Source organism: Misgurnus anguillicaudatus, chromosome 10 (assembly GCF_027580225.2).
Source record: "Misgurnus anguillicaudatus chromosome 10, ASM2758022v2, whole genome shotgun sequence".
NCBI lineage: Eukaryota > Metazoa > Chordata > Actinopteri > Cypriniformes > Cobitidae > Misgurnus > Misgurnus anguillicaudatus.
In genome coordinates, this window is record NC_073346.2 from 10008188 (window position 1) to 10034571 (window position 26384).

Genomic DNA, 26384 nt, shown 5'->3' on the forward strand with positions numbered 1-26384 from the left:
CCCTTCTACCCATCATTTCATATGTGGGTGATTCTCACGAAACCATTGAAACACCACGGCACTAATGATTTTAGCTTTAAAATGTGTAATATAGTAACATTAAAAAAACATCAGAATTAACACAATACTGTGTTCTACCTTACACAATGTGTGATTTCAACATAAGAATTTATAATTGTAAATTTTATCTCATTTTCTGCTGAAATTCTCATTACCGCAATGTGTCCGGCTGTGTTTGAACATGCGTTATGTTGAAATTTAATCAAATTAACACAAAAATATTAAGAAAAAAAAATAAATGGATGTTTTGCTAGACTACTTTAGATGACAGAAAAAATATTTACTGAATATTCATGCATAATAATAATGAAGAAAAATTAGGAAAATGATGTTCTCATCCTCCGCAACACTTTTTGAGAACAGTTTAAGCACACATACAGAATTTTAATAAAGTTTGATTTTGAGTGACCAAGCACATGGACCGGTTACTTCAAGATGGCTACCAGGTAAGATCTTTTTTTACAGTTAATTTGAAATATTGTCTTGTCAGAATGCTTACACGACATTTGATTATCATTACCGCAACAGATGATTATTAAATGTTAATTTAATTAATAGAAGCATAATACTTTGATTTTAAATGCATGTGCAGAATCTCCAAATTATGTTCTTTCAGGTTTGTCATGTCATTCTGAAAATATGTCAGTGTTGATGTTTTCTGACTGTTGCGGTAATGAGATTTTTTAGGACTAATTTTTTAAATTATGTTACAAAAAGTGTTAAATGATAAGTAAAAGTTTTTAAATTAATATTCCCATTTACTCCAGACTTTGTTTTTCAATGTCTGGTGGGAAAAAAAAAATTTAAGCAATTTTTACATTTTCATGCTTGACATTTTTAAAACCAAGTTTTCGTGAGAATCACCCATGTGCTCTCTTCAGTATCTATGCATGATAAATACTAAAAAAACAAAGCTATACATGAGTGACAGGTTGGCCTTACAGTTAGACTGTCTAAAGAAAACGAACCATCCTCTTCAAAAAATGGGTTAAAAACTGTTCTGGTAGAGACAAAGAACTGCAATAGTTGAATGACTCCAAGCAGAGGTTTTGAAGAAGTATGAGAGCTCTAGGTTTTAATAATTTGGGAGAATTGAGAAACGGGCGAATAGAAAGTGAACAAGAGCGAATAAGTGATTCAAAGGCAAGAAGTGAACACGCAGAAGGCAGCATAGAAAGATCAAATGTGTTTGGAGAGGCTATGAAGAGGGCAGAGCAGGTGGCACGCGGGCATCGCCTGTGTCTTCGGCCCTCACCTGCGGGGATCTCTGGCGGACCCTCAGGGGCCACCTGGCTGAGTTGGAATTACCACAACATGACTGCTATAATCCTCCTATCCTCCGCACTACTGTGTGCCAAGAGTCCCATTCAACATGAAACCAAGAGCAGAATGAAAGAAGAAAAAAAGTCTTTCTCTAATTGTTTTGCTTTTGAAAGAGGCAGAAGGCAGACACGCTCCTCACGTATCCATGTACCCGTGCTCATTGGATATGAGGGGCGTCGACATCATCAACGGACCTGCCAATGGGATGAGCTCATGCAGTGGGGTCTGGGACAAGACGAAGTGCAGGTGCGGTCTGTGTAGCCATGCGTAGAGGAGGAGCTTGTCTGTCTGTTTGTGTGTGTGTGTGTGTTTGATAAATCTGCTCAGCGCAGCACAATAACTCGCTTTCACTCCAGGCCCAACAGTACTTTGCCACTCCTCGAGGGGGAAACGGACAGAGAATGGAAAATAAAGTAAACCAACCAAATAAGACACATAATCTGAGGAGTCGGTTTACAGACAGTGAGTTACGATGTCTAATGCAATTTTGCAAGGAAATTTCAAAGACCTGACAAAAGGAATAACTGGAAGAGGAGTTGAACACAAAAATATATAAACTATCAATTTAACAGTCAGATCTTGGCTTTCATCAAAGTGATGAAGGGATAGTTCGGCCAAAAATGATATTAAACCTATGATTTACCCACCCCAAAGCCGTCCGAGATGCATATGTCCATAATTTTTCAGACAAACACATTTTCAGTTATTTTAGAAAATGTTTTAGATCTTTCAGTTAATTAAATGTGAAGTTACAGGGTCCACACGTCCTTCAAGTCCAAAAATGTGCATATATCCTTCCCCAAAGAAATCCAAATGGCTCCAGGATGATAAATAAAGGTGTTCTGAGGGTAATCCGTGCGTTGATGTTGTAGAAATATCCATATTTAAAACTTTATAAACGAAAATAACTACCTTCCGGTAGCACCGTCATCTTCGACTCCTCTGTATTCAGGAGAGAGTATTAGCGTAGTGTACGCACTTTTCTTAGTGACGTATGACAAATTCGGATGGCGGGGGCACAAAATACCCCAAAAATAGCATTTATGTTTTTCACATGTTTACTTGCATTCCCCAAAATGTTAACAACGTATAAATTCAGAGAATTTGTAGTTTAAAAAAACAAAAACATTTCACCTCTCTTTAAAGGGTTGCTAGACAAAGCCGTCACATTCGGGTTATCTTTGGTTTCTGCTTTTGCACTGCCAATTTTTTTACATTTTAAGGCCACCAGGGAACTTATTTATTTTATATTGTATTAGTTGACAATATTTTTTTTCTTTTTTGAGTCAACTTATAGTTTTAACTAGGGGTGGGAATTGATAAGAATTTAACGATTCTGATTCCATTATCGATGTTGCTTATCGGTCCGATTCCTTATCGATTCTCTTATCAATTCTCATTGGGTGAGGAAATAAGTACAAATTTGCATGTTTGTATTAACTCGCTTTAATATATGTTCAGAAGACACAGAACAGGGTATACACAAATTATGTGTAGCAACCTCAGAACAAACTTAAAAGTAGGTGAGCTACTTCTTAAAGTAAAGTCCAGGGACCTATAGCCTAGGGCAGTGTTTCTCAACCAGTAAATATATGATAGGACTAGGAATTAATAAAACAGAACTAGACTGACATAAAACATGCAACTTTTGGTCATCCATGCATTTGTTATTTTCTTTTGAAAAGAAAAGATGCTGTACAAAATACAGCAAATTAACCTACCGAAATGCAGAGGCATCTACTGTGGCAAACGGATGCAAACCCTTTACCACAAACTTAGTCACTGCTCGGCAGAGGTGGACACTACTTGAGTATTTTAGTTTCATTTTCCAAGCATCTGTGCTTTATCAGAGTGTTGTCTTGGGAAAAAAAATACTTTGCTAAAAATGTTCACTACATTCTAAAGCATAGAATCATAATGTGTATTGCTTTTATATTGCATATTAAAACTGATTTAATACATAATTACATAAAAACTGTGTACTTTTACTTTTCTTGAGTAAAAGTACAAAAGTACTTTTTACTTAAGTAAAAGTAAAAAAATAATAGATTTTTAATGTACTTAAATATTAAATATGCCAAAAACAAACCAAAAACTTGAAATTATAGAATGTATGTTTTAAAAAAAAATAAAAAAACACTAATAAAATACAAATACTGTACTGTAAATGTACTTTTAAGTAGAAATACTTAAGTAGTGTCCACCTCTGCTGCTCGGTGAAATTTGTTTATCATCGCCTCGGTCATTTTAGTCCTCCCTGCCTAACTAGAGGTGCACGCGAGATACTTTCTGTAGCCTCTGAGCCAGTGTGAGAGCCAGCCAGACTCTGGCCGTCATCAATTTGATGGACAATGACAACGGAGATATCTGTATAGTAAAGTTTACATAATGAAATGGCGTTCACATTAACATTAACACATTACTTTCGGCATTAATAACAGATGGCATCCCGTTAGCTCCGCTTGTGCTTGACTCGCTGGTGTTGTTGTGTAATAGTGTATCAAACACACGACAGTCCTGCAACCTCCTGCAACGCGACCGTATTGTTGTATGTTCGCGTGAAAAAGTTATTGATTCAACTGTTTCAGTGTTTCACGTAGCCTCGCTCTGCTCACCACTAATTATAACCAAACTTTGGATCGTTCTGCCTCGATGCAATGTTTGCTGCGTTCTAAACCAAAACAACACAGCGCGTGTGTGACGTCATGACACATTTGCAACGAGCATAACCGATAAGCGGAATCGTTAAGCAGGCTTGCTAATGGTTCAAAGGAATCGATTCACTGGGCACCGGTTCTTAAGAAGACAAGCAGGTAACTTAACAGTGTGCAGTAAACCACAACTTCTCGTCTTGTACTAGTCATGTGATGCACCAGCTCGACCTTACGTAATCACTTAGAAAGGTAGCGCATTACATTTGTGAAACGCACATTTGCAGACCATTTTAAACAATAAACTGACACAAAGACATGAATTAATTTCATTATAAATACAACAACGTCAGTACGGTCCTATTTCTCCACACTTGTAAACACTGGAGCGGTAGTTCAGCATACATCATTCATGACCTTTCGATATGATTACGTAATATGTAAGGTCACTCTGGCGCATCACATGGCTAGAAGTTGTGGTTAAAAAGTACTTTTCATGTTTTTGACCCTTATGCCTTGGTTGGGATTGTTTAGATCCCTTTGAAGCTGCATTGAAACTGCAAATTTAAACTGTATTAAAACTGTAAAATGGAGAACAATCCTGGAATGTTTTCCTTAAACATAATTTCTTCTTGACTAAACCAAGAAAGACAAAAACGTTTTGCATGACATGTGGGTGAGTAAATTATCAGAATTTGTTTTATTTGAAAGTGGAATAATCCTCAAAGGGCAGCTAGCAACACTGAGTGCAACCTTCTTAAACATGATGCCATTAATCCGAGAGCTTCCTTAATGCCTTGGCGCGCTGTAAATTACTCTCGTTCCAGGGAATGGGAACTATTTTCTCAATGGTTTTAACACCATGCGTGCATTACAACCTCTCTACAAGCTCAGGTGCTCTTTTGAAACAACCCTACTATGCCTTTAAAAAGATTGTTGACAACTGGGTTACTGTATAAAGTCGCAGATTTATCAGTAATACCAATAAACCAAAAAAGTGCCAGTTTCCACATATTATTCTTATGTATTACTACAGTGAGTTGGCACATGCACAATTTACCATTTAATAATAAAACTGATGTTTTCCAACACATACAAAGTTTTGATGGATGCTGAAGACAAAGACTGAAAGCTTGTGCACCCTAACCTCATAAAATAAAAATAAGTAGCGGTAGAGAGAAAAAGAAAAAAAAGATATACATTCAAACTTTTTTTTGCAACTTTCTTCTGCGATGTACAAGACATTTCATGCATTTATAAACCTTAATGATTGATTTCACATTCCCAGCATGCTTTGTTTCCACAACAAATGCAAGTGATAAGGAAGATAAATGCATCCTGAAACAAGGAGTGAAATGATTGTAGTTTTTCTTGGTCCTTTATCACTTCATCATTAGACAGTCTGGGCCGTGTTGCTTCACCAAGAAAGATTTCTCAAGCTTGTGTTATTTATCTACATGAGCAGGACACCCAAGCCTAACCGTTAATTCAATACAGCACCATGAGTCTAAGACTCGATGGATCTCTACCGATTAGGAAAGACCGACTGACTCTGAAAGTCCATCATCTATCAGACACAAGAGTAAACATTTTGCACACTGATCCACTTTCAGCAATATCTGTGAGTTGTACAGGTTATTTACCACACCCTGAACAGATAGAGGTTATAAAACCAGGACTTGTTCAGTTAGACTCCATAAATCCAACTAACTGCATTAACAGATGCACTGGAGCTCGTTCAAGTCAATTCACTTAACCAACAAGTACTGCGACACGACACTAAAAATATCTCTAACGCTGCTGGACCACTATGCTTCTAAAAACATCCCTGTGAAGAAACAGATCTGTTTGTCTTCCTCAGCTGCTAATGTCCGAGCCGATGAGTGCATTGCCTGCTGGAGACCCGCTGGCCAGCGCGCTCATCCAAACAGAACCGCTCCAGATCCACGGCACGGAAAGGTAATGTGAAGTGTGTGATTGCTTGTCAGCATATTTTCTGTGCCACTGCCTAACGCAGCGCCATGGGAACGTCTGCGCCCGGACAGAGTGCCTTTGAGTATTGATGAAAGCGTGTGCTACTCTATGGTCACTATGTCAGCGTGTAATTGAAATTGGAGGTCTGCTTTTTCACCCATGCTTTGTCCTGTGCTATAAGGGTAAAGGTCCATCTGGCAGGTTCAACTGTCATGGGACAGCAAACCAGCAGTCTGGGATACATCCCTTAAAACAAAACAGCAACACCTGCCCTAACCGCATAAATAGTGCATAACACTGATAAAGATTTCACAGATACATTGCAGTTTAAGGGTGCTTACATACATGCATACATACTATAGAAACTTAAAAAGAAGTAAAAAAAGAAACAGGATGTTTTTTAGGCTGTCTCAAAAGAGTGAGGTAAGCTTGGAAACAAAATAAACCAAGCAGCTATATAGCACATTTGAATACTAAACGTAAGTGTGTACACATCTGTCTGTAGTTCTCATTGATTGGGTTGCTTAAACAAATATAACTATCCTTTGGCTGTGTTTACATTTCGGGGAGAAATCCATATACGATTGGATTATGGTTGTTTATACATATTACTTGAGACAGGAGTTTTTTTATCTATCATCTTTTATCACATGGCGAAGCATCACATTTATAGTTTCAAAACCCACAACCTTTGGGTTGCTAACATATTACTTTAAAAATGTATGTACCATTTAGGTAGTAATATGAACCATTGAGTTACCAATATGCATCTCCAAGGTACTGATACAGAATGTATATGTACCATTGAGATACTAAGTTGTACCACTGAGGTACGAATATGCACTCTTGGGTATCAATACGTACCACTGAGATAAATGGTAAATGGACTGCATTTACATAGCGCTTTCATAGACCAATGGCCATCCAAAGCGCTTTAATTTGCCTCACATTCACCCATTCACTCACATATTCATACACCGACGGCGGTGTCAGCCATGCAAGGCGCCATCCAGCTCGTCGGGAGCAGCAGGGGTTAGGTGTCTTGCTCAGGGACACCTTAACACTTGGTCAGGTGGAGCCAGGGATCGAACAACCAACCTTCCGATTTGTAAACAACCTACATGAACCACTGAGCCACTGCCACCCGTGATCCATGTAGTAAGATTTACCATTGAGTACATATTAAATGAAGGTTTTTACTATGAAGGGAAAAAAATCTTGTGTTAAAAAGTGCTTGCCCCCTTAACCTAATAACTGATTGGGCCTTCCTAAGCAGCAACAACTACAATCAGTGTTTGTGATAACTTGTAATGCGTCTGTTACAGCGGTGTGGAGGACTTTTGGTCCAGTCATCTTTGAAGAATTGTTGTAATTCAGCCACATTGGAGGGTTTGAGAGAATGCCCCACTTTTTTAAGGTCATGCCACAGCATCCCAAAAGGATTGAGTTCCCGACTTTGACTAGGCCACTCCAAAGTCTTCATTTAGTTTTTCTTCAGCCATTCAGAGGTGGACTTGCTGGTGTGTGTTGGATCATTGTCCTGCTGCAGAACCCAAGTTCACTTCAGCTTGAGGTCATGAACAGATGGGCAGAATTCATGTTTCCATTTATCACAGTAAGTCTTCCAAGACCTGAAGCAGCAAAACAGTCCCAGACCATCACATTACCACCAAAATGTTTTACTGTTGGTATGATGTTCTTTTTCTGAAATGCTGTGTTACTTTTACGCCAGACGTAATGGGACACACACCTTCCAAAATGTTCAACTTTTTAATGAGTCTTTCCCAAAAGTCTTGGGAATCATCTAGATGTTTTCTGGCAAAACTGAGACGAGCCTTTATGTTCTTTTTGCTTAGCAGTGGTTTTTATCTTGTAACTCCGCCATGCAGGCCATTTTTGCCCAGTCTCTTTATGATGCCTTAAGTCATGAACACTGACCTTAACAGAGGCAAGAGAGTCCTGCAGTTCTTTGGATGTTGTTGTGGGGTCTTCTGTGACCTCTTGGATGAGTCGTCGCTGCGCTCTTGGGGTAATTTTGGTTGGCCGGCCATTCCTGTGAAAGGTTCACCACTGTTCCTATGTTTTTGCCATTTGTGGATAATGCCTTTCACTGTGGTTTGCTGGAGTCCCGAAGTTTTAGAAATGGCTTTATAACCTTTTTTTAAGACTGATCGATCTCAATTACTTTCCTTCATTTGTTCCTGAATTTCTTTGGATCTCATCATGGTCAACTTTAAGCGATTTCTTGATTGCAAACAGGTGTGGCAGTAATCAGGCCTGGGTATGGCTAGAGAAACTGAACTCAGGTGTGATAAACCACAGCTAAGTTATGTTTCAAGGGTGGGGGGCAAGCACTTTTTCACACAGGGCCATGTGTGTTTGGATTTCAGTCAGCCAGTTTGTTTTTCCTTTATAATAAAAAACCTTTATCTTAAAAATTGCATGTTTTTTAACATCTTTGATTAATATTTAAATTTGTTTGATTATCTGAAAAGTAAAAGTGTCACAAAAATAAAAAATCAGGAGGGGGCCAACACTTTTTCACATCACTGTACCTCTGAGGTAATAAAATGTACAAAAGGGTACCACCCCAGTGACAGCTGGACCCTTGTGTTTTATCCTTGACCTTTTTGCAATGCAACATCCCTATCAAAACCAATGCAGCATCTAACAAAGTATAAACTATTGGGCAGATGCCCTAAAAACACAAAAATAGCTGTATTGAGAATGTTTGACCCTCCCTTCTCATTTAGTGGCCTGTCAGCCCTGCTATAGAAAGGCAGGGCTATATCTCACCTTTATGTGTGCATGAGGAGGTAAAGCCCGGCTGAATGCAGAGGTGGGCCGAAGGCGAGAGACTCAGTAAATATTTGAAAGGAGAATTCATTAACGCTTGCCCTCATGTATGCAGCTCAACTGCTCGTGAACGCCATCCTAAGATTGTTTAACCTTGTCTGAACGCAAGACACACACACACACACACGTACATTTACAGGTAGTTTTTTTCAAATTCTAAATAGCACATGGATAGACCCTTAAACAAACACAGGTCCTCTGACCTCGGTTTCTGCATTAACATTAACACAGACTGCTCATATAGGGCACTTTGTAGTACAGATAGTACCGCTGTTCTGTCTGTGTGATACTGACCTAAGGGCCTACACCAGTATTGTGGTTTGACCCATACGTACGTTTTCCCATGTCCTTAATCCAACGCTACAGTTCGATGTGATGGTGACCAAAACATAACAAACATTGGGGGGTACCTAATCTTTCCACTGTGGCTGTGAATTTTGCACATGCAACCACAAGGTTTTGGTTTCACACAACGTCCTGAAGTATAAGAGACTCGTGTAGCTGATGTTTAGCTGGTGGACTATTAAAAGACCTGCAACTCACAACACCACACATACAGTGCTAATAATAAAACACACCACATCGGTCCTTCTAACAGACACACGCAAACTTCATAAGCTTGAGAAAGTTTGTCGACTGTGCCCTGAAATTGCATGCCAAGTTTGAAAAAGCAATTTGCAATTGCACGTAGACTGTAACGATGAGTTATGAGCTCTCTCAAGCCAACATGAGAGGGTTTTGTGTATATTAACAAGCTACTAAATGCAGACTCTTTCAACACGCTGTCATTAAAACACTAAACAGATCTACTGTAACACAGAAGCGTAGGGAACAGTCGTACATTAACTAAATACACTGAAAGAAAAAACACATATCAGAGGAAGACAAAAAACAGAAAGAGCGATACATACACTCTTAAAAATCAAGGTTTTTCTTCACAGCCATAGAAAAACCATTTCCCCAAAAAACTTTTTTAATCAAAAGTTCAACTTATAGTCTGTTAATGCCTTTCCTCTTATGTTCAGTGTTAAAGAAAAGCAACACATCTGGAGGTGTTTGCAGACTGCACAAACAGATTCTTGGACTGGCAGACTATGGCCCATCATTTCCCATGTGTGTCTCATTTACAGCTAAGCACCCGGACCAGCCAGCAATGCATAAGATGAAAAAACAGTTGACAGGAGATAGAAACGAGTTTTTACCCTGTCTGAACCTAGCTAGATTCGCGATCGGGTTCACGTTGGAAGTGGAGCTCTTGGATTGGACCCAGATTAGAATCCCAGCGGGCTCCGTTCACACAGGAGTCGGCTCACGGCACATCTCGTTAGTCTCGCGTCCGCAGACAGGCCCTTAAGCATTATGACAGCACTTTACCGCTTGTCCACTTACTTTCAATGGAGCATATGGTGAACCTATAGACTCAATAAGTCAAAGCTCTTATAGAACCCAACAACACTAATGGTGCGGTTTCGAGCACATTGTGTGCATGTGCTCACGTAGCTTCGTGAAAAAATTGCAAACCACCAAGCACTGGGGAGCACTGTACAGTTAAACTGAAGTATGTTACCTAGAATGCCCTTTTAATGGAGAAAACGTAAGGTAAGTGTAAAGTTTTGCGGTGGACACATACACTTGATTTACTCTTGGAAAATTGCTATTGCATTTTTTGCTAGATATGGTCACAACAGTAAACAGTCATTGCTTATGAAGAACCAGGCAGATCCACTTTTGCATGGCGAGCAGTCATTCGTCTCAAAGCGGTTCAGTCTTACACTTCAGAAATCTCCCTTACAATTTGCCCGATGAAAGTGATTTGAGAGCTGATTCAAAAGCATCACACACACGATAAAAGATCAAATCGTTTCCTAATAAGAGCTTCTTAGTGTCCGACCGGATGGCAAAACATGAATAAATGAGTAGCGTATGAGTAGAATAAATATGTTCCTGAAGTGCCATAAGTAGACAAGCTCATTTCAAATGTTGTCAATATGTTCGTCTTTGTCTGTGCTTACCGCACTGATCGATGCACTTTCAAAGAATACGACCTTGAAAGTGAGGACCGGCAGAAGTGAAAATATCATTAAGACGGAGGCGTAAAGCTAACCCTATTCTTAATGTTTACCAATCCACCATGTAACTGACATGTTTTGCATCAATCTATATAAAAGTTTTGCTGGAGTATGCTTAGATAAAATGCATAGAAAAATATTTTGGTTCAACTTAAAAAAGTTACCTGGTTGCATTAAAATTTTGAGTTAATTCAAGTTAAAAATATTAGTTAAAAACATAATTTTTACACAATTAAGGGGCGTGCACACCAAAGCTTTTACACCAACAACAAACAACCGGCACATCGCACAACAACTGATGAACAAAGCAGAAGTACCACAGCAACTAAAGTGCTCAGCTGAAAAAAGCGGGCAGTCGGGGTCCGTCTGCAGTTTTCAGATGCGTTTAAAAGCTTTGGTTAAAAGCCCTTATTAGTTAACTTAAAGTTGTGTAAAAATAATATTCATTTTTTTTTAGATGAATTAACTCAAAATTAAGGCAACATTAAGGCAACCAGGTAACTTAATTTTTAACAGTGGGGTGCTAGGATCACAAAAACACTCCCCACATCTTTCAAAGGGTTTGCACAAAGGATTTCTGCTAAAAAGCTCAAGAAGAGTGATGAAGAAAGAAAAAAAGGTGCACAGTGATGAAAACAGCATGTAAGGGGTGCTGTACATATGGACACCTCTTGATACGGTACAGTAATGTACCCCCCTACTGCTGGATAATTAATGTGAAACTTTATTTCCATTTCACAGCTAAACAGATGGCCAAAGACAGCGAGGGGTAAGACACAAATCGGACTGGATCAGAACAAGTATTTAATCATTCTGTGGCCAATCGGCTAATGATCGTGAAGAACGGGACGTGCGAATGCAGCACCTGGACTTTGATGGGTATCTCAGACCAGGTTTCAGTCAATGGGTTTATAATTTACATAACATGTCAAGCATGGACAAGGGTCTCAGCGTCATTGATATTTTAACATGGGCGTAATCGGGCAATATTTCGTAGATGAAAGAAGGCGGATTTTGTAAGAGATGAGATGTGAGAAGAGAAGGACAGAGAAGAATCAAACACTATGCCCAGGTTTTTGATAGGGGTTGAGGGTTTTATCTGACAGCCAGCTATATTAATTTGATCAATATTAAGAGATGAAGTATATTTAGGAGGGCCAACTAAGAGCAGATCTGTTATTCCTGTATTAAGTTTGAGGAAGTAATTGAGGAAGTCATCCATGTGTTTATTTCATTGATACAAGGAGTTATAACATCTATGGGAAAGGGATCAGTGTGTTTAAAGCTCAAGTACAGTTGTGTGTCATCCGCATATAGGTGATGACTAAGCCCATGACGACGGATGATGTGACCTAAGGGAAGTATAAATATGATGAAAAGTAGAGGCCCAAGAACAGATCCCTGAGGAACACCATATGTGACTGAAGCAGTGGCCGACTGTGCATGTTTTATAGAGACGTAGTACTGACGATCAGATAGGTATGAAATAAACCATGACAAGACGGTACCAGAGACACCCAGAGCAGATAGTTGTGAGATGAGAATGGGGTGATATATAGTGTCAAATGCTGAAGAAATATCGAGAAGAATCAAGAAACAGACCGAACCACGATCAATAGCCATGAGTAAATCATTAACCACCCTAAATAATGCTGTCTCAGTAATATGGTGAGTGCGAAAACCAGATTGAAAAGTTTCATAAAGGCTATTCTGTGACAAGAAGTTGTGAAGTTTAGAACTACATCTACAAAGGTTTGATATTATTTATGTAATGATCACGTTTCTTTTTACAAGGAGTTCATACAAGAAGGTAAACAAGTTTCAAAAAGTACACTTTTGTAACTAAAAGGTGCATATTGGTACCTCAAAGGTACACATTTGTAACAAAATGATACATATTAGGACCTTTTTTTTTAAAGTACAGTCCCAGTGACAACTTTTGTACTTTTTTATTAAGAGTGTAGTTAGTACATAGTGGGTATGATGGGCATTAGTCAAGAGTCAAGAGATGTTTTATTATCCTTTTAACAGAATATAGCAGTGCAGTACATATTGTACATAGTAAATATTAAAGGGAAAAAAATCAATATTTTACTATTTTCTTACCTCAACTTAGACAAATTAATACATACTTATCTTTTTTGAATGCGTGCACTTTTAATCTTTGTACAGCGCCTTGTGAATGTGTTAGCATTTAGCCTATAGCTCCATTTATTCCTATGGCTCCAAACAGGGATGAATTTAGAAGCCACCAAACACATCCATGTTTTCCTTATTTAAAGACTGTTACACAACTAAGTATGGTGGCACAAAATAAAACTTTAGTTTGGAGCCATAGGAATGAATGGGGGTAGGCTAAATGCTAACACTTCCATAGTAAAGCTTGGTTACAAACATTTCTCAAAATATCTTCCTTTGTGTTTATCAGAACCAAGACATTTATACAGGTTTGTAACAACATGAGAATGAGTAAATGAAAACAATTTTCATTTTTGGGTGAACTATAACTTAAAACACTAGAAGAGTCATTCTACGAAACGGGTGCCATTTCCACTTTGCAATTTTCCAAATTTTCATTAAGAACAAACTTTATTTTTTTTACTTACAACTTTAAATATATTGTTAATCCTCCCAAAAAACATATTTTCCCAGCTCAGGTACAAAATTGTTAATAATATTATCAGTTTTATTCTGGCACAGAAGTCTCTCTTTTACCACCCCGTCACGGACAATATGTATGCCATCTGTGTAGTAAAACAAGAAATATATTTATAAAATCTAATGTTTTCCTAATAGTAAAATGTCCCTTTCTTGGAAACCATCAATAGAAAGTCTATAATTTAATTTAAATAATTATTATTCGTTTTTTAATCTTGAAATATGAATTCGACATTTCAATGGCCTCATTGTTTGTACAAAAACATACGAATACACTTAAAAAATACAAATAAACGTACATTTATTTGATTAGTCTACACAACAAGAACATCATTCAACATTAATTTATTTAAAATGTATTTTCTATTACATAAGTTTTTAACAAAATGACCCCGTGACGGGGTGGTAACTGATGTCACAGATAGGTTCACTGTGACAAGGTGGTATGGACAAAGTGTGTATCTATATATGGTATGCTTGTTTTAATCTTTATAAAACTGGGGGAGGGGAAACATTAACATTGGAAACTTTGGTCATGCTGTGAAAAACTAAAATAAGAGCATCATTACAGTGAGTGGGTGAGTGAGTGAGTGTGTGAGTGACACAGTGAGTGAGTGAGTGACACAGTGAGTGAGTGAGTGACACAGTGAGTGAGTGAGTGACACAGTGAGTGAGTGAGTGAGTGACACAGTGAATGAGTGAGTGAGTGAGTGAGTGACACAGTGAGTGAGTGAGTGAGTGAGTGAGTGAGTGAGTGAGTGACACAGTGAGTGACACAGTGAGTGACACAGTGAGTGACACAGTGAATGACACAGTGAGTGACACAGTGAGTGACACAGTGAGTGAGTGACTGAGTGGGTGAGTGAGTGAGTGACACAGTGAGTGAATGAGTGAGTGACACAGTGAGTGAGTGACACAGTGAGTGAGTGACACAGTGAGTGAGTGACACAGTGAGTGAGTGACACAGTGAGTGAGTGAGTGACACAGTGAGTGAGTGATTGAGTGAGTGAGTGAGTGAGTGACACAGTGAGTGAGTGAGTGAGTGAGTGAGTGAGTGAGTGACACAGTGAGTGAGTGAGTGAGTGAGTGAGTGACACAGTGAGTGAGTGAGTGACACAGTGAGTGAGTGAGTGACACAGTGAGTGAGTGAGTGACACAGTGAATGAGTGAGTGACACAGTGAGTGAGTGAGTGAGTGAGTGAGTGAGTGAGTGAGTGACACAGTGAGTGACACAGTGAGTGACACAGTGAGTGACACAGTGAGTGACACAGTGAGTGAGTGACTGAGTGGGTGAGTGAGTGAGTGACACAGTGAGTGAATGAGTGAGTGACACAGTGAGTGAGTGACACAGTGAGTGGGTGACACAGTGAGTGAGTGACACAGTGAGTGAGTGACACAGTGAGTGAGTGATTGAGTGAGTGAGTGAGTGAGTGACACAGTGAGTGAGTGACACAGTGAGTGAGTGACACAGTGAGTGAGTGACACAGTGAGTGAGTGACACAGTGAGTGAGTGATTGAGTGAGTGAGTGAGTGACACAGTGAGTGAGTGAGTGAGTGAGTGAGTGAGTGAGTGAGTGGCACAGTGAGTGAGTGAGTGAGTGAGTGAGTGAGTGAATGAGTGAGTGACATAGTGAGTGAGTGACATAGTGAGTGAGTGACATAGTGAGTGAGTGACATAGTGATTGAGTGACATAGTGATTGAGTGACATAGTGATTGAGTGACAGTGAGTGAATGAATAAACAAACCATGTTAAGTTAACAGAAACAATTTATTAGTCTATATCAGAACCACCCCGTCACATCCCTTACCACCACGTCACAAAAAAACTTGTGACGGGGTGGTATGTGACGGGATGGTAAATATCATCCCAAAATGGCTGCAGATCTCCCATGTGGTCAAGTTCCTCACCTAGCATACATGCATTCTATCTGAAATATAATTTTATTTGCATCAATAATGTAAAAAAATATATCGAAATTAGTTTTCCCTCTCTATCTTGCGTGACGGGGTGGTTGCTTTGAGCTTGACGGAGCCTGTTTAACACAAAAAATCAACAAATAAAGAATGTAGAGGAATGTCAGTACTTGCCTGTTTTTGTTCTTGGTGGCAACAAGGCTCCAATGATGTCACTTCTGCTTTGTGATGTCATTTAAAGCAACAGTACATTATTTATAGATAAAACAAGTTAGTGTGACGGGGTGGTAAGTCAAATTGAGGGACGCACACAAATCATCAAATATTTACAAAAAAATAAGGTTTATTTTGAATAAAATGTATCTTATGTGAAAAGGGACACAAATATAATCATGAAAACAATATATTTTTTTAAAAAATACATAACTTATTTGGTGATATTTTGGATGCAAATGTCATGTTGGTCAACACGGACATGTGAAAATGGCTATGTACTAATGCAAAATTATTAAAAATAGTATGTTATTCTTTAAGAATAGTGTTTTTATCATATATCATGTTAACAAGAACCCTTGAATGAATAACTTTAAGCTTTGTAAGAACATTTTGGGACATTTTTGTGCCTTATGCATCTCATCAAATGTTGCGGACCCAAATGGCACCCGTTTCATAGAATGACTCAGAAACTGTTCTGTTTACTACCGGCCACTACATAAATCTCTGACCTTCGCAATTACTTTTGTATTAACGAATATAGAAAACATTATTCCTATTTAATTAAATTTGAAATGATTTTAATTAGTTTAAGCAATTCATGGTCCCCTGAATACAAACCCTGAATGTTGGGACACATTGGCCTAGAACTCATTTCTGCCGTTTAATTCATTAAACACTTACTTTCTGAACTCTGAATCTATACTTTAATGATTGCATTCGGCACAACTTAAACTCACTTTCATACCTTACATCAGCTCTTTAAAGGATGAAAAAGCGTACTCGTACTGCTACACTGAATGTATCCAATGACCCTGAATAGTGTCAGTGATGGAGTGTGTGAAGTCTCGCTTTTCCTCAATAACATGAGCACAGAAGGATCGATGGATCCATTGCTGATGATGAAACTCTTAATGAAGAAGCTGAAGGCCATTGGTAATTACAAAGACTGCACCGCAGTGTCTGAAAGCAAAATATCTGGTGCTCGTGTGTGCGCTGCGTTTTAAATGTCCAACACAATGTGACACAAGTCGTGCAAAAAGCTGCCAGCATAATACATGGACAGAAAAGCAAAGAAAATTCTCTGAATTAGAAAAATTCAGAGCATTTATATCTACATATGGTCAGTATAAGGCTGTACACAAGTAAATCATTCATTACACGGCTATTTAAAATGTTAGATTCTGATTGGCAAGTTGCAACATTTCCCAGAAAACAACCGTTCAAAACTAATAACACACTGTAACCTAGATGCTGCAAATCATTTTGACAGGAAGAGTTTAATATTACACAAAAATTAAATATAAATATGTCTTTTAATAGCATATATGACGACATATTTAAACATGATTAATCCAAATAGCGTGTTTGTGACATCTGAAAGTAAATAGTTTTTTTTCCTCATGGAAGGTCTGCATTCGTTAAAAATGAGGAAATAAAATGTTTCAAGTCAATATTTAATGTTCCTCACCTTACTTATGAAGTAAACAGCCGTGAAATAAGTGGGATAATGTAGAAGCAGCAGCTTCGCTCCAGGTCTGATCACACTCCCGAGATTATTTATGTGATAACAACTGGCTGCCTATACATTATCCCTTATGTGGCTTACATATTTCCAATTCAGTGACTTTTTTAACCTTAAAGGAATAGTCTACTCATTTTCAATATTAAAATATGTTATTACCTTAACTAAGAATTGTTCATACATCCCTCTATCATCTGTGTGCGTGCACGTAAGCGCTGGAGCGCGCTGCGACACTTCGATAGCATTTAGCTTAGCCCCATTCATTCAATGGTACCAATCAGAGATAAAGTTAGAAGTGACCAAACACATCAACGTTTTTCATATTTAAGACGAGTAGTTATACGAGCAAGTTTGGTGGTACAAAATAAAACGTAGCGCTTTTCTAAGCGGATTTAAAAGAGGAAATAAATTTTATGGCGTAATAGCACTTTTGGGAGTACTTGGACTCGCCTGAAAAGTCCGCTCCCCTTCTCACTCTCATAATGGGAGAGGGAGGGTGTTACTGCGCCGAGTCGAAGTACTCCCAAAAGTGCTATTACGCCATACAATATAGTTCCTCTTTTAAATCCGCTTAGAAAAGCGCTACGTTTTATTTTGTACCACCAAACTTGCTCATATAACTACTCGTCTTAAATAGGAAAAACGTTGATGTGTTTGGTCACTTCTAACTTTATCTCTGATTGGTACCATTGAATGAATGGGGCTAAGCTAAATGCTATCAAAGCGTCGCAGCGCGCTCCAGCGCTTACGTGCACGCAAACAGATGATAGAGGGATGATTCAACAGTTCTTAGTTAAGGTAATAACATAGTTTAATATTGAAAATGAGTAGACCACTCCTTTAAGGTAATAACATATTTTAATATTGAAAATGAGTAGACTATTCCCTTAAGGTAATAACATATTTTAATATTGAAAATGAGTAGACTATTCCTTTAAGTCTTATGTAGTGTGTAATAGCAGCCTGAAATCGATAATTTGTACGTATTTTATGCGTTGGCTAATTCATATGAATTTGGACAAAGTGAATCAAAACCATAAAATTATCAAAAACACAATAATGAGACACAGCCCTAGTCTCAGCCTCAGACGTCACGATCAAGTACCATAGGCTGAACGTCTGATGCACAAGGCACCCTTATGCTGCGTTTACACCAACCGTGGTAGAGGCGTGAAGCGTGAGTGATTTCAATGTTAAGTCAATGTGAAGCCGCGCGTCTGGAGGTCCCGCGGAGCGGAAGAGGCATTTGGCGCAATGCGGAAGACGCGTTTCCGCCTCATTCGCGCTTCTAGCTCGCGCGAAAGGCGCAAATTGAGCGTTGTGCACGGTACGCGCGAATGGTGCTTTAGGTGCATTTTGCGGTTCATGCGAATTTGAGGCTGACGCCCAAGTTGAAACCGGTAACTGTCTCGATAAATGCACAATCAACATCAGCCATCTTGCAAACAGACAATCGCATAGCACTTGCCCCTCCCACAAGAAGCGGAGTTTGCCTCTGACGTGCGTCAAATGCTTGCTTTTTCCGCGCATCTACTTCGCTCTACACGCGCAAATGCATTCAAACTGTTCAAGCGGCAAACTAGGTGCGGTAGACGCGATTTTGATGCCAGAAACGCGGTTGGTGTAAACTTAGCATTAACAGGAAAGACTTCAGCAATTTCGAAATCGTCCTCTGATTAATTGAATTATACAGAATTTCTGTGTGTCGCGCTCTGTATCAGTCCCCCTGAAAACAACACAAATCCGTCTGATTGAAGTATGCAAGACTCACGGAATAAAGTATTTAAAAGATGTCCAAGAGTTTGCTTGAAGAAAGTTCTAAGAGATATTTTAATGTGTTTGCTATTGTTTTCATTTTCGAAGTTTAGAGATTTGGAGAAATCTCCATGGCCCTTAACATGATGTGGCACAAAGCAAAACTTGATTGGTTGCTTCACGTGTCAGTCATATGGACTCTTGGGCGGTCCTTGGACCTTTAACCCTTGTGTGTTGTTGGGGATGTTTTCATCCACTAGAGGTTTTTTTACTCTTAATTTGGCCAGAACTTTTTTTCTCTGATTCAGCAAACTGAATTGTTTTTGGTGACAATTCTTATATTTACATATATTTTAAGAAAATGCTTTGGAATTTTTGAAAAACTCAACAATATTCCGTGGGCAAATTTACTACACTTTCATGTTGTTAGTGTATGAAAACATCCACTAGCACACACACACGCACGCGCACACGCACCCACACACACACACACACAAATATGCTTTTATTAAGGAGTTATACTCCATATAACTCAACATACAAGCCAAAAATTTTGTTTTGCACAGGGCTACTAAAGGGTTAATAGTGCCACATGGTGATCAACAGTAAAAATGACAAATTGTATCTCTTTGCAAAAGGAAAAAACACAAACATTAAAAAATGCATGATAAAAAGGTGTCATAGCTCTGCAATCAAAAAATGTGGTTATAATGGAAGTCTATGGTGCAAAAACAGCCACTAATAATAAATGAGAGAGAAAAAATATAAACTGATGCTACACAAAACCTAAAAATGCTTCAAAGCCAATGTTTTTACCAATCTTTGACATGCCCAAGACTGTGAAAAAGGTTAACAAAAATCCAGTTTTTTGTTTGTGTTTTTCCCCAAATCAGTGACACCACTTATGAACTTGGCAATTAAATGAGTAGTCCACTTTAAAGATGGGGCCCATTGACTTTTCATAGGAGAAAATAAAAATACTATGGTAAGTCAATGGGCCCCATCTTTAAAGTGGACTACTCTTTTAAAGAGTTAAAATCATGGAATTTTTATGAAGATTTGGTAGTTTTGTTCAGTACTGAGGTTGATTAACAGGTTTATGAAAAAAAGTAAAAAATATTCACATACATTTTTATAGCCATTTAATTTACTGGATGTTTTCAACACGAAAGGGTAGTAAATTTGAACAATGCACAAGGGTTAAAGCAGCCATGGTTCCCAAACCTTCATTTTAAACACGTGTCTACACCACAAGTGTGGTTGTAGAAATGAATTAGCCACCTCGTAAAATAGTAAAGTACAAATTGCCATGAGATTGCTTTGGTAACACAGGCTATTGGATTTGATCATTGTGACCTAACATGTAATTTACTATATAGCAACAGTATATGCAAGATTTATACTCAACAAAATTGGCGTAATCTCCTAATGCATCCCAGCAATTTATACCTCCAGCCTCCCATTTCACTTTTTGCTTTCATATATGGTGTCTGAGTTTGAAAAGATGGCATGCATGCAAAAAAGATGAGGGAGAGAGAGAGCATCTGGAGTCATTCCCTGCTGCCATTTATATCATTCAAATCTACCCATTTAAAACGGCAGGCGCTCTCTGCTATTTACCTCAAATCAAATTTGAATAAATCCACAGGTAATCTTCTCTCAGTTCAGCACAAATGAAATAAATCCTCGCTTTGGTTACACACAGTGAATTAGGATTCATCGGCGGTTCGAGGAAAGAGATGAATAAGGTTGAGAGAATATTGCAGCAGGTAGCTCAAGTCCTCTTAAGAACAGGAGAGGCATCCGTGTAATCTGTTTTCCCCTTTAAGGCAACAGATCCATTATTCACAACATTATTTATGAAAAGCCTTGTTTATTTTGTCGGTAACGCTGCAGTGTTGAACCGCGAGGCCTGCAGCTGGCATTTCAGATTTGTTTCGTGTTTTAAGGGCATCCCTTAACCTCCACCATCAGCTCACGTTAGTGGCATACAGTGAGGCTGTGTAAAGGCCTAATGTATACAGCTGTTGCTCTTTATTTCCACATTTATATTTCAATGAGCTTGTTGAGAACCGAGATAGTTGCGCAGGTGTTTAATGTATGTTGACCTTGTACATAATGTGTTAAAGGTGTTTGCGTGTGCGTTGTGGAGACAGCTAATGGGTGCTTTATAATGTGAGGCGGTTTGCTCTTACAGGTGTTGGGAACAGCTGGTGGTTTCTTTTAATTGCCCGAATTTTACACCAAATGGTGACACACATACCGATAAAATCCATACTTTGAATAGTCATAATGTGCTGTAGGTTGGTTTGGATGAAAGCATTTACCAGATACACATTGTAAATTAATAGGTTTACTTGCTACCCACATTATATTTGGCTGTATTCAGAATTGAAATCTGTTCCATATATAAACTGTGCAAGAATAAATGTGTCAAGATTACTGGTCACAAGACTTCAATAGGTCGTGTATATTTTAGTAAATATCATGCAGTTATTATTGTGGTGTCCGCATATTTATGCAGGGCCAATTTTTTTTCAAATACCCCACATTTTTGCAGCATAAATTGCAGATTTCCGTGCCCAAAATATGTGCGGCTTGCATGATTTCATAATCCTCGCATTTTCGCAGCAAAAGTCACATATATCTCAGCAGAAAGTTGAAAAATGTTGCATTTACTTCACACAAGGGCAGCCATGTGCCCTGTTGCCATGGGAATGTTATGAAGTGACGTGATTATGTGACGTGAACATCATTGAAAAGCTGAAAGATGCAAACAGTTTTTGCAAGTTCCCGCAATTTCATCGTGTAAAATTGCATAAATATTCCACATATTTCATCGCATTTTTTAAGAAAACATGCCGCAAGATCAAGGATTTTTGCCCGCAACAACCACGAGCATGACGAGAACGAGCCGATTACAGCCAATGTTACTACTGTAATTAATGACGACGATCCGGATTCAAATGCGACTCCACCACCTGAAAATAAGACTTGACGTTAAACCTTTCGGAGAGAGTGGCTTAAAGATTTCGAGTATCTCCGCTATGAAAATGACTCGATGTAACATACTGTGTTTACTGTAAATCCTGTGAAACGGCGTTGGTGGTGGAATCAAAACATTTTAAGCGCCAGACCTTGCTTAAACATGGCAAAAGTGCCAAAAACACAAGAAGTGTCGTGACAAATGTGTACATTATTAATGGAGACACCGACCTGTCTGTCAAAGAGTGTTTTGATTCTGTAGTGTATGTGCGCATGAATCTATGCAGCAAAAAAAAAAAAAATAAATAAATAAAAGACCAAATTTTAAATGCTGGCCATAGGATGTGTTATTTTTAATAAAATAAATCTATTAACATATACATTGTAGTTGTGGTGCTTTTTAATTTTTGGATAGGTGCGCCTAAATTTTTGCTGGCGCTCCTAACTCTTTAAAGTTGGGAGCACCAGTGCTACCAAATAAAAAAGTTAAATTTGAGCCCTGCGAAAAACTGCGTTTTCTGAAAGGACTGAAATGTACCTAACTCAAATCACTTTTTACCCGAGCCAGATGTGCATAAATACATTTTTTTTTAAAGAAAGACCCGACCGAAACTAACCCAAGAAAACGGTACCGATGTGTGTGCAGTCTGCATCTCTGCATTCACCAGTCAGACAGAAGGAACCCTGTTGGCCTCGTATCCAATTTGGCCCGCTGCTCCATTTATTTTTATTTGTTATCTGATGATGACACCAAAGCAACCGCTAAAATATGCAATCAAAATTCTTTGGAAAAAATTAACCTACCGCCCGCCACACAATGTCGCACGTGCTCTTGGCAAACAAAACGGGGTTGAAAAAGCACTCAAGATAGTTTTGGTTGTCTCGGGTCTATTCGGCAAAAACACATTGATTTTAAATTACCCAAGAGCAGATGTCGCTATAATTATACCCACGTCTGAGGCACATGTGAAACTTTTAAACCCGAACCAGGTCGGACCTCGGGTTTTCGGATCTAAGTGGACCCCTAATGTAAAGTCCAAGCTGAAATCACATAATACAAATCTTAGGACTGCCAAAAGTTAAGAGATGTTAAATTGTAATAATGTGAAGCACTGACAACGGCCAGGTAGGTACTGTGCATGCTCAGATATGTTGCAACTGTGTGCTCATGTGGACAATCCAAGTTCAAGTCCTCCCTTGACTGTACAACTATTAAATTAAAAGCAATGAAAAGCTTTGGGGGATTTAATATGGAATTTTTGCATATTATGCTCTGTATACTTTGTGTTACTCGTATACTACAGTATATTTTATTTAGATCACACCTAGCGACATGCAGGTCTTTAATAGTAAACCACATTTGTTTTCTCGTGTTAAAGACGCACATACACAACGAGCCCTCAAACAGGAACAGAAAAACACAGATAAACATTAGAATATCGCAAAACCACCCGTAAAGTGTCCACAAAACACACGCACATGTTGCACAATGCAGTTCAAACGTGACTTTCTGACAATCAACCAACCAAAACTTCCTCTTTTCATGAGCTGCTATTCTCTCGCTACGGACGACCACCAACGGCCTGTTGCCCCACACTTCCACATCTCTAACTGCTGATGAGCCACGAGTCACACACACCAAAACACACGCCCAATCACATTTTAGGTCACACTTTCAAACACGCCTCAAAGTACCAAACACAGTTGGGTAAAGTGTGATTTTCTCAGAGATCAAACAGTATGTGGACCGATAATCTTTTCCGAGTGCATGTCTATAATAAACGGATGAAACAAAGTTAGACAATCTACTACTACTACTACTACTACTACTACAAAGAGGTAGACAATCCAAAACCATTTAAATCTTATCCAGGAGAGAAAGGATTGGGACTGCCATGTGTGTGTAAACATGGCTGGGAGCCCGAAGCAGATGCATTGGCACATCTGTTGATGGGCATTATATCCAAGACCAAAAACAAAAGCATGCATCTGAGAAAAATAAAGCTGCCCGCATTTGGATCAGTTAATGCACAGTAGCTAATACAACATGAGTGATAAACAATGATAGTTTAAAAATCACTTATGTGTCTAAAGATAATAATTTTTCTAAACACCTTAAAAAAATAAACATCACAAGCAAAACAAATCCAGCAGCTCACCAAAAAATGCCCTCTTCTGATTGGCGGATAAGGTTTTCAAGTTGAGTGCTTGTGAACAACAAAACCAATTTTTAACTTTGTCTGCTTGCCAACTGATGCTGCGAGTATTATTGTTGTCAGTTAGTATATGACTCTGTGAGATAGCTTATGTAGTTATTTATTAATATTATTTCAGTGAAATTACTACTGAAACAGAAAACTTGACCTCTTAACTATCCTTATTATAACAGTAAATTATGCATATTGCATGCAACTGACCCTTAAAAAACCACAACACTAAACCCCGGGTTATAAACGGTTTCCGCAGGAAAAACATAAGCAAACTGCTGTTGTGGAACACATGTAACTTCTGGTAAACTTATGCAAAAATCAATAACAACAGTAGTATCTCTACAATGTTAACTACAGCTCTGCTGCCAAACCTTCCTTGAGATAGCAGTGTGATGATCCATGATCGCCATGTCCCCTCGTCTTTAGGAAACTAAAACATTTGTAATTTTCGACAAGGTATTTGATGCAGAGTTCAGTTTAGCCACTAGTCAGATCATTAAACAAACAGAGACCGGATGTTAAGTTCTTTCCAGACACGTAACCTCGACAATGTGCGTGTGTCCGATGAAACCGTCTGAAGTCGGTAGTTTTTTATGTGTACATGAATGTACTAGGGGTGGCACGGTACATAAAAAACATCCGAACCGAACGGTTCGCTTGTCTCGGTTCAGAGCATGTGTGTGCCACACGAATCGACCCATGCGCAATGTCTTGTGCCCTTATGTTACCTGAAGCCTTGTATACTTTCATCTGTCTCGTGGCTCCACAGTGCGAGCCTCCATTTGGGGAGGCGTTTATACTCGATGCACAGACTGGGTGCCGACGTGATGAGATGTCATGCTCGGCTAGATTTGCCTGTAACTCCTGCTTTTTAGGTTGCGGAGCCGCGTGCAAAGTTACAAAATTTGATGTGCACACCGACAAGCGAAATGGGGTCTCGTGCACTCGATGAACGCTACCGCCTGCATTGACGTAATTTTTGCTGCACGCACCCTCGCGCTCGTGTGGACGCATCGAGTACAAGGCTTAAAGCTACACTGAAGTTGGCAGTTTGATAAATGCAAGTATTTTTTGCCAAGTAAATGAAAAGCATGGCATCAATGTCTTCTCTCTTGCTGTATGATGTCAAAATCTCACCTAGCTTTCCCCAGAGATGATCCCCATAATGTGCCTAAAGTCGAGTCAAATTCACAAAAGTTTGTGCATGATTACATGATAAAACAATTTGTGGATAATTAAGCTATATATTATATGCTGAAGTAAATTTCTGGAGTGTTAAAGGGCTCGTTATAGTTGTGTGTAGGTCCTTCGGTGTAACCGCGATGGCGTAGATTCCGCGTCGGCGTAGATTCCGCGTCGGTTTTCATTTATACTTTTGCGTCGTCCGCATCGACATGCAAACACACGCGCAGAACGCCGGCAGGCAGCATCCAGGCGCGTAACCACAGCAGCAGCGCGACCGCCAAAGAAGAAGCAGCTTGGCAAGTTAACCCACAAGCGAAGAAGAAACAGCAGCTTGTTGTGTATGATTTGAGAAGACCAGCAATGACGGAAGTAAAAAACAGTGACTTTTGTTGCAGTTTGAGTAAAATCACTCCTCAACTTGGCTCATCTTTGTTTTTACCGTCGCAAACGGAAATAACCATGAAGCAGGAGGGGTTCTGGTGTACCAATTACAGCGCTTGCGGTCCGTGTAGAACTGACGTGCTGTTAAAAATTTTGTGAGGTGCACATCAGGCTATGCAGAGCTACGCAAGCTACAGATAACCTACGGCGTAGAGCTTACGCACGACTATAAATCGGGCTTAACAATTAAAAGAAAAAACAACAACCGTACAGAAATGAAAAACCGTGACCCTAAAACCGTGATACGAACCGAACCATGGGGTTTGTGAACCATGCCACCCCTAGAATGTACGCGCATCGTCAAACACACAGCCTTGCAAAGTATAGTTTATTTGACATGTACATATATGTTCGACGCATGTGCATTGCAACAAAATGCAATGCATCTCCTCGGCTACATGCTACATTCTCCTGTGCAGGCATGCATGACCTCCGTTAACAAGGTACGCATGGATACAAAAATCATACTATTCCGATGACAAAATTTGCCTCACGCGCACTACAACAATAGTAACCTAAAGAAAACAACTTTTATGCTACATCCACAGATTTATGAATTCAAAT

General features: G+C 39.0%; 1 protein-coding gene across 2 annotated transcripts in view; it reads right to left on the reverse strand.

The window, feature by feature from the left end:
• cdkal1 (CDK5 regulatory subunit associated protein 1-like 1) overlaps positions 1-26384 on the reverse strand; it is a 455867-nt gene that overhangs the window by 231413 nt on the left and 198070 nt on the right. The window lies entirely within an intron of this gene.